Consider the following 9,846-nt stretch of genomic DNA (forward strand, 5'->3'; position numbering starts at 1 on the left):
TCTTTAAGACTTGATCCTGGGTCCTCTCCTCATCCCATACTCCCTCCCTTGGCAATCTCGTCCACACTTGGCTTGAATTACTGTTCATCTGAACATGGTTTGTTAATTTATATATCCTACCAGCTCCAGATCCACATATTCAAATAAGTACCCACGTGATACCTCATGGATGTCTCAAAGGTACCTCAAACTCAACAAGTCCCGACTGAAACCATTTTTTTCACTCTCCACCCCTACCCCCTTCAATCTGTTCTCCTTCTAGGGTTGATGCCCTGTGCTCCTACACCAGAACCCCCCTAATGGAAGACAGCCTCTGAGGTGGCCCCCATGGTCTCCACCTCCTGGTATACAGCCCTTGTGTGGTCTCCTTCCTTTGAGTGTGGCCGGGGCCCGTGACTTGCTCTGGCCAATAGAGTCCAGCAAAGGTGTCAGGATGTATGTGATTACGTGGATATGATTCTTTCACACGGGTTTGTGACACCCATCCTTCCTGGGGACTCACCCTCCCTTGCTGACTTTGAAGAAGCAAGTTGCCATGTTGTGAGCCACAGTAGAGGAGGACAGCAATAAGGAACTGAGGGTGGCTTCCGGGTGATGGCAAGAAACTGGGGCTTTCTAAAAATTTTTTTTAAACGTTTTACTTATTTTTGAGACAGGGAGAGACAGAGCATGAGCGGGGGAGGGTCAGAGAGAGAGGGAGACACAGAATCTGAAACAGGCTCCAGGTTCTGAGCAGTCAGCACAGAGCCCGACGCGGGGCTTGAACTCATGAACCGTGAGATCATGACCTGAGCCGAAGTCGGAGGTTTAACCGACTGAGCCACCCAGGTGCCCCTAGAAACCGAGGCTTTCAATCCAAGAACCCATAAGGCGATGAACACTACCCACGGTTATCTGAGCTCGGAAGCAGATCCTTCCTAGTTGAGCCTCACGTGAGACCCCAGCCTGGGCCAACACATGACTGCAGCCTTGTAGAGGACCCAGCTGCGCCCAGACTCCTGACCTGTGGAAACTGCGGGATACTAGATGGGTGTGGTTTTAAGCTGCTGAGTTTGTGGTCATTTGTTAGGCAGCAGTAGATGCCTGACACGCCGTCCATCACCAGGTCCTCTCAGTTTCATCTTCTGAATGTCTTCTGGATCCACTCCCTGACCCCACCCCCGTCAAGTCTGTGTCACCAAATCACAGCCTCCTGTCAGGCTTCTCTCTTGGGGCTTCTCTCGATCCCTTGTACTTGTCTTTCTCTGTCTTGTCCCAGGGCATTTTCTCAGGTCCCCTGGCTTGAAATGTTCTCCTCGACCCCCTTCTCCTGGGTAAATTCCGTTCATTCCTCAGATTTCAGCTGAGTCATCAATTCCTCAGGAAAACCTTTCTTGAGTGCCCTAAGCACCCTTTACAGCTGTTGTCATAGTTACAGTTTTACAGTCGTTTATGTCATCATTTCGTGGATGAACCGTATCTCCCATCAGAATGTGAGCAGGTGGAGGTCAGGAGCCATGTTTGGTCCTACACATAACTGTACCCTGAGCACCTGGCACGTAATAGGTGCTCGTATACATTGGTTGGATGAATGAACGAGTGAAAGACTATGTCCATTTTTGAAGTTCAAAGTGCATGACACAGACGTCCTACCTCAGGAATATGAGGAAGGTTGGAGCCAAGAGTGACGCCCCCTGGGTACTTGCTCAGGACTGCCCAAGCCTACTTGACTATTTTGCTCTTAGAAAAAAATCATAACTTCGGATTTTAAGAACTTGAGCTGTCTAGAGACAAGGAAAGGGAGTACCTGATGTTCCAGGATGTTATCAGCTGCCTGTGTGGCCAATGATATTTTCCAGTTTGTGGCCACAATACCTCCCATCCCTCCTGCTCTTCTGAAATGTATCCCTGCCACCTTCCATCGAGAGGTAGGCTGTGAGTCGTCTCCCATGGCCCTGGGTGAACTGTGACAGCTTTGACTGGTAGAGAATGGAAGATGGGCCATTGTATGACTTCCAAGGCTAGGTCCTAAAAGGCCATGCAGCTTCTGCCTGATGCTCTGGAGACACTTGCTGGGGAGTCGGTCAGCGACTAAGGTGTTCAGCTGCTCTGGGGCTACCGTGCTGGAGAAGCCCCAGATGGGCGCTGTATTCAGCGATGCCAGCCGAGCTCCCAGCCAATAGCCAGCCTTGGCTGCCAGCCTCGTAGGGTGAGTCATCGAGGACATCCATCCCTGAGGAAGCCTCAGATGACCCCAGCCCCGGCCAATATCTGACTATGACCTTGTGAGAGACCCCAAGCCAGGACTGCCCAGCTGAGCCCTTTGAGAATTCCCAACCCACAGAATCGCAAGCAAAGTAAGCAGTGTTTTTAAGCTGCTAAATTTAGGGGTAATCGATTACACAACAATAATACCAGGAAGAGGAATTTGACGGGGAGTGCTGACACATCAAAAGGCCAAAACGTCACTTCTCGGCCTTTTGGCTAAGGTCAGGTGCAAAAACCCAAAACATAAGGGACTATCTTTGGGACCAGGTCAGCAGGTAACCAGAGGGGCCTGGAGAAGACTGTGGGAGGCCCCCCACCCTGATGGGCCTGGAGGCTGTAAATGAGGGCTTAACAAAAAGTGAGGAAGGTGGAGGAAAGAATACCATTGTTACGTACATTCAGCACAGCCGTTACCCACCATATTGTGGGAAATAGAAAATGTACCCAATGGGGGCGCCTGGGTGGCGCAGTCGGTTAAGCGTCCAACTTCAGCCAGGTCACGATCTCGCGGTCCGTGAGTTCGAGCCCCGCGTCGGGCTCTGGGCTGATGGCTCAGAGCCTGGAGCCTGTTTCTGATTCTGTGTCTCCCTCTCTCTCTGACCCTCCCCCGTTCATGCTCTGTCTCTCTCTGTCCCAAAAATAAATAAACGTTGAAAAAAAAAATTAAAAAAAAAAAAAAAAAAAAGAAAATGTATCCAATGAACTGATGAATCTGGCTAAGGAGATTCCCAGGGAAAACACTGGAAGTGCCAAGTGCACAGACAGCAAGGATCGCGAGTGTCAAGCCCCCGCCCTTGTGGGATTCCTGACCCACAAAATATGAACAAAACGGAGTGATTGTTTTGAGCTGCGAAATGTGGGGGCCCTTACAAGGGCAGCAGTAAGAATTGAACAGCCTGATAACCACACCTGTTTTGTGCACTGTGACAGACGGCTTGGAAAATGAAAGACGGCTTGGAAACCACAAATAACCGTTGTCTTCCAGGGCGGTGGGAAGGATTTTATAGCAACCCTGGTTTGGGGAAGTTTGAATCAATGTCAGAAAAAGTCTCTCACACTGTGAAAAAGTGATCGACTTTACTATTCCTATTGTGAAGAAGGCGAAGAGAACTTAGAACACCGCGTGCCTGTCGGGGGCCTGTCACTAGTTAGGTGCTTTGCATATGATAATTTGATCTAATCTCTTAACAGCCTTTTGAGGAAAGTAATGTTGCCTGTTGGGGAGGTCTGCAGAGGGCTCCCCTTGAATCTTCAGGTGAGAACCCATGAGCACGAGCACGTAAGATAAGCGCCTAAGGCTGGGGGAAGGTCAGGAAGGAACAGGGTTAGTAATTCTCGAAGTTCACACCGGGCCAGAAATAGTTCCTGCATCTACTAGCGGGAGAGGAACATGCTCAAAACACAAGGGACGTGTGTGTGTGTGCGCGCCTGAGTGCCTGTGTGGAGTGCGCAGTAATGGTGAAAGGGCTGGCTGTCAGGGGGCCTGAACTGGATACCTTCTATCTGGGGCCTTTGAAGTCAGGTGTGGGGGCACCTGGGTGGCTCAGCCAGTGGAGCGTCCAACTTTTGATCTTAGCTCAGGTCACGATCCCAGGGTCTTGGGATCAAGCCTTGCATCGGGCTGTGCACTGAGCATGGAGTCCGCTTAAGATTCCCTCTCCCTCTCTTCTCTCCCCCACCCACACACACTCTCTCTAAAAGAAAAGAAAAAAAAGTCAGGTGTGATTTTTAGATTCATTTTGGGGTAGAGGGCAGGGCACAATGGCATGAATAAGCCCCATGTTCACAGCTCTGTAAGGAATGGAGAGGAGTTGGGTGGGTGGGTGGGTAGGACTCGAGGTCTCAAGTTAACTTGGGGTCATTTCACAAGGGGTCCTAAACGCCAAAAGGATGACTTTAACTCAGTGGGGGAGCCGCAGACCTTTACACAATTAGAAAAATGTCAGTGTCCTTAGAAGGCAATGGAAGGCACATGCTCTCCTGCTTGCGCCCTCTGTCTGCAGACTGGAGCCATGTCACGGGAGGATAGACCCTTCTTTCAGGGCAGAAGGAAGCCCAGAAGCCTTGTAACCCCACCCACTTCATACTAGAAGGGAAATGTGGCCCACTTGGAACGCCCCTTTTCAGATTCACTCTGTTGGCTTTTCTTCATCTAAACGTTGACCTGCCGGAGGGCGTGGTGCGGGACCTTCTTCGGTCTGCAATTTATTCACTTCCAAAACCATCTTTATTAGTTCTTTGGCTTTAAATACGTCTGTATTTTGATGGCACACCTGTGCATGTCTCTGGCCTTGGCTTCCTCTCGGAACTCGACATACCTGTATCCCCACCTGTCCACTCAGCAGCCCCACCTGGATGTCTAATGGGCATCTCAAATGATGCCATTTACAATATATGCCAAACACAACTCCTGCCTTCTCCCCAAAACCTGTTCACGCCAGTCTTTCTCAAATCATCCGCCCAGTGGCTCCTGCCCAACCTAGGCACCGGCCTCAGTTCCTACCTTTTCCTTACGCCATACGACCAGGTCAGTAGGTGGATCTTACCTGTTCCACTTCCGCGATTCTTCCACATCCCATTTCTGTGACTGTGATCCCAGACCAAGCCCATTACAGGCATGCCTAATTTTAGTGCGCTTTGCTTTATTGTGTTTCACAGATACTGCAGTTTTTACAAGTTGAAGGTTTTGGGCAACCCTGGGCCGAGGAAGCCTATTGGCACCATTTTCCGACAGCGTCTGCTCACTTTGTGTCTCTGTCGCATTTGGGTAATTCTCGCAATATTTCAAACTTGTTCATTATAATATTTGTCGTGGTGATCTGTGACCCGTGACCTCGGATGTCACTACTGTCATTGTCTGCAGACACCGCGAACCGCGCCCATATAAGTCAGAAAACTGAATCGATAAATGTCCTGTGTGTGTTCTGTCTGCTCCCCCCGCCGGCCACTGCCTCGTCTCCACCTCTCCTCGGGCCTCCCTGTTCCCCGAGACACAACGATATTGCAATTAGGCCAGTTAATAGCCCTATGATGGCCTCTACGTGTCCAAGTGAAAGGAAGGGTCGCACGGCTCCCACTTTCAATCAAAAGCCAGACATGAGGAAGCTCGGTGAGGAAGGCCGGTGGAAAGCCGAAACAGGCCGGAAGCGGGGCTTCTCGCACCGAACGGTCGTCCAGGTTGTGAACGCGAGAGATGAGTTCTCGGGGAAATTAAAAGGGCCACTCCAGTGAACACACGGATGGTAAGAAAGCGAAACAGCCTTATTGCTGGTTCGGAGAAGGTTTTGGTGGTCGGGATAGAAGAGCCAGCCAGCCGCAACGTTCCCGTAAGCCAAAGGCCAGTCCAGACCAAGGCCCTGGCGCTCCTTGTGAAGGCCGGGAGGTGAAGAGGCTGCCGGAGGAAAGTCTGGAGCGAGCAGGGGTTGGTTCAGGAGAGAAGCGTGTCCGTAACACAGAAGTGCAAGTGTAAGGTGAGGCTGCGAGTGCTCGTGCCGGAGCTGCGGCAAGTTCTCCGGGAGACCCGGCAGGACGAAGGGGGGGCGGCTGCGCTAAACAACAGACGGGCGGTGTGGACGGAGCGGCCTTCTGCTGGAAGGAGACGTGATCGAGGGTTTTCACGCTGGAGAGCAGACGTCAACGCCTGGCTCCAGAGCCCCAGGGGACAGGCTCTCTTACCAGGGGCCGGTGCGACCGGGGACTTGACGTTGATGCCAGTGCCCGTTCACCGTCCTGAAAATCCTGGGGCCCTTCAGAATTATGGGAAATATACTCCACCAGTGCCCCGTAGGCAGAATAGCACAGCCTGGATGAGCGCGCGTCTGTTCACGACGTGGTTTTCCAAATATTTTAATCTCACTCTTGAGACCCAGGGCTCAGAACAAAAAAAGAGACTCCTTTCAAAATATGAGTGCTCACTGACAACGTACTGGGTCCCCCAAGAGCTCCGATGGAGAAGGACAACGAGACGAATGCTGTTTTCCTGCCAGCTATCACAGAACCCATGCTGCAGCCCGTGCGTCAGGGGGTCGTTTTGACTTTCAAGTCTTTACATTTCATGAGGCTACAAGGGTCATCGTGATTCCTCTGAGGGATCTGGGCAAGGTAAACTGACACCCTTCTGGAAAGGATTCACCACTCTCTATGTTTATATTGAGAACATTCACGATTCACGGGAAGAGGTCACAATACCAACATTCACAAGAGTTTGGAAGAAGTTGATTCTAGCCCACACGGACAACATGGAGGGTCCAAGCCTCCCGTAGAGGAAGTCGCTGCCGATGGGGTGGAAACAGCAAGAGAACCAGAATTGCAAGCGGAGCCTGATGATGGGACTGAATGTGTGACCGCGGTCTTGGGGGAAATCTCGAACGGAGGAGGAGTTGCTTCTTGGGGAAGTGGTTTCTTGAGGCGGAATCTGCCGCCGGTGACGATGCCGTGAAGACTGTTGACGTGACCACAAAGGATCTGGAAGATGCATACACTTAGCTGATAGAGCCGTGGCTGTGTTTGAGAGGATGGACTCCGGTGTCGAACGATTCCTACTGTGCGTAAAATGGCGTCAAACGGCATCACGTGCCACAGAGAAATCGTCCACGAAAGGAGGAGTCACTTGATGTACCAGACCAACCTCGTTGTTGACTAATTTAGAAAACTGTCACAACCACCAAGCAGCCGTGAACATCGAGGCAAGATCTTCCTCCAGCGAGAGGATTCTGACTCACTGAGAGCTCAGATGATGGTTAGCATTGTTTAGCAGTAAAATACGTTTTAACTCAAGTCTGTACATTCCTGTAGACATGAAGCTGTTAACACACCTGACACACGACAGTGTCGTGTAAACACAACTTTCATGTGCACCAGGAGACCAGTGAGCTCACTGGACTCACTTCGCTGTGGTATCTGCTTTACTGTGGTGGTCTGGAAGCGAACCCCCAAGATCTCTGAGGCATGACTGCGTTTTCCTGAGGCAAATCACGCTGCCTCCCCTCTGTTAGACTCTTGTCCTCCTACAGTTGATTTTCCAGAAAGGGAGAGAGATCATTTTAAAACATAACTTCGCCCACTGCCCTCCCCTGCTTTAAGTCTCTCAATCGCTTCCCATTTGCGTAGCATAAAATCCAAATTCCCTGCTCTGCTTATGAGGCCCCCCATTGTCTCACTGGGCATTGGCATGAGTACCTCTGACCTTGGGAGTTTCAAACCTTGACTGTGGCCCCGACCCCTGGGCTCCTCCCTTTCTCCAGGATGCAGCAGGCTCTGTGGACCTCAAGACCGGGCCCTCGCTGCCTTTGATTAGAACAACTTTTTCCTGCTCCTCAAATGGCTGCCCCCCCTCCCAGGCCCCAAACTCAGCTCAGAGCTCACTTCCTCAAAACGATTTTCTGGACCTCATCTCAGGCACGGAGATGAGCCATACACGTCTTTCTTACGGATATATTTGACTTTTCACAAGTGAGACTTGATTGAGCATTTTCTGAGACCATTTAACCAGGAAAATAAATGTACTAGGAAACTTTTACACCTTATCTACTTAAGACGCTGATAAATATGTCACCATAATTCACTTTTTAGATAAAAAATATTTTTATTACTTTATTTCCACCCAGTACCTAATTTTCTGCTATTTGTAATGATCGATTTCTTTGATTCTGTTTTTTTAGGAAACTTTTTTTTACTGAAATCCACACTGAATCCAAGTATATTCCTTGATGAAGTTTCACAAAGTAAATACACCCGCCGACGAGGACTCAGATCGCAACACGGAATATTTCCTGCGCCCAGAAACCACTTCCAGTCATGACGCCCCACGGTTGGCACTAGGGCCACGGATTCATTTGGTGGGTGTTTGAACCCCATATAAATGGAATCACGCAGTGCGCGCTCTTCCGACCCGGACTTCTTTGCTCAGCACCATGTAGGTGAGACTCGTGTGAACTGTTAGCAGGCGGACCTGACCTTGTCTTCTCACTGTGTGATAATCCCTGGTGTGGATGCAGGTTCCTTACGAACATGTTCTGGCATCTGTGAACAGCTGAGTCGTATCCAGTCTGAGGCTCTAACAAATACTACTGGTAGGAATATCCCAAAGTGTGTCTTTTGGCGAACACTGGCACCCATCCCCACTGGCACGTGCCCAGGGATTGGAATCCTGGGCCTGGGGGTGTTTACATTCAGTTCAGTTCATACTTTCCTTAGTTGATTTTTTTATTGTGGTAAAATATACCTAACAGCAAATGTATCATTTTAGCCATTTTTTAAAAAGCTTTTTTGTTTTTATTTATTATTGAGAGGCACAGAAAGAGCATGAGCATAGGAGGGACAGAGAGACACAGAATCCAAAGCAGGTTCCAGACTCTGAGCTGTCAGCACAGAGCCCGAATGTTGGGCTCGAACCCACAAACCACGAGATCATGACCTGAGCTGAAGTCAGAGGTTTAACCCGCTGAGCCACCCAGGTGCTGCCTTTTGCCTCTGTTCGAAAACCCACATTAAAAACACATCCAAAGGGGGCACCTGGGTGTCTAAGTGGGTTAAGTTTCTGACTTCAGCTCAGGTCATGTTCCCACAGTTCGTGGGTTCTAACCCCGAGTCAGGCTCTGTGCTGACAGCTCGGAGCTTGGAGCCTGCTTCGGATTCTGTGTCTCCCTCTCTCTCTCTCTCTCTCTCCTCCCCCGCTTACGCTCTCTGTGTCTCAAAATAAACAAACGTTAAAAAAAAAAAAAAAAAAAAAGGGAAATTAATCCGGCAATTCTCTCCAACTGAAAATAAGTAGTAAACTTTGGAAATATTATTGTTTGTTTCCATTAAACCTGGTTAAGTAAAATCATCAGTTGGTTTTATATAAATAAAATATTTAAACTTCAAAATATTTTTAATTTTAATATACCTACTTTAAAATTTTTCAACGGCTTTTCACCTACTTTATTGTTCTGCAAAAAAAATTAAGCACAAATTTGATTTTTCCTTTTGCTTTGTGCTCCAGTATTGCTAGGCAGGGTACTGACTGGTTGCCTCTGGGTGGGAGTGGGGACTGTCTGAGGAGCATGAGAGAACTTTCTTACCGGTATCTCAGTAGGGTCTGAGTTACAAAACTGTACAGATTTGTCAAAACTCAGCAGATGTTCCCTTACAAGTAGGGCAGTTCATTGTAAGTTTTGGATCCAAAGGAAAAGACTGTGAATAACGGATGCTAGTTAATGTTGGAGGGGAATTTACTCTGAAGGCATCAAGAATAAAAATGGATTAACGGATGTTTGCCCAGATGTGATAAAAGTCGAGAAAGATGTCAACGGTACCGCTGCAAACTTCCATAATACAGTGTTGGGGCAGCTCCAGTCCTCTAGAATTTGCTGGTCCATCTGAGAGCTCCTTCCAACTGGAGTTTCTCCGGGTCGAATGACTGGGGCAGATCTGGATACAACAAACCTCCAGGGGCTCGATCAAGCCTTGGAGGAGACAAGGGGCAGAAAAGAGAATTTGGCCCCGGGCAAGGGGAGATCTGTGGTACGCACCCCAAATCGGGTGGGCCCTGCCCTCCCCCCCCAACCCCCTTTTGCCTCATTTTCCTTCCATTCTGTCCAGCACAGGCTGACAGAGGTG

General features: G+C 49.4%; 1 long non-coding RNA gene across 1 annotated transcript; it reads left to right on the top strand.

Moving 5' to 3' along the window:
* Positions 1-4,484: 4,484 nt before the first annotated feature.
* LOC147578771 (uncharacterized) lies at positions 4,485-9,497 on the top strand. The gene is made up of 2 exons (XR_015255656.1): positions 4,485-5,014; positions 7,908-9,497. It is a non-coding gene; the product is annotated as an uncharacterized LOC147578771 (long non-coding RNA).
* The last annotated feature ends 349 nt before the right edge of the window (positions 9,498-9,846 follow it).

This window comes from Puma concolor, chromosome C1, assembly GCF_028749965.1.
Source record: "Puma concolor isolate L17-30 chromosome C1, mPumCon1.1.hap2, whole genome shotgun sequence".
Taxonomy (NCBI): Eukaryota; Metazoa; Chordata; class Mammalia; order Carnivora; family Felidae; genus Puma; species Puma concolor.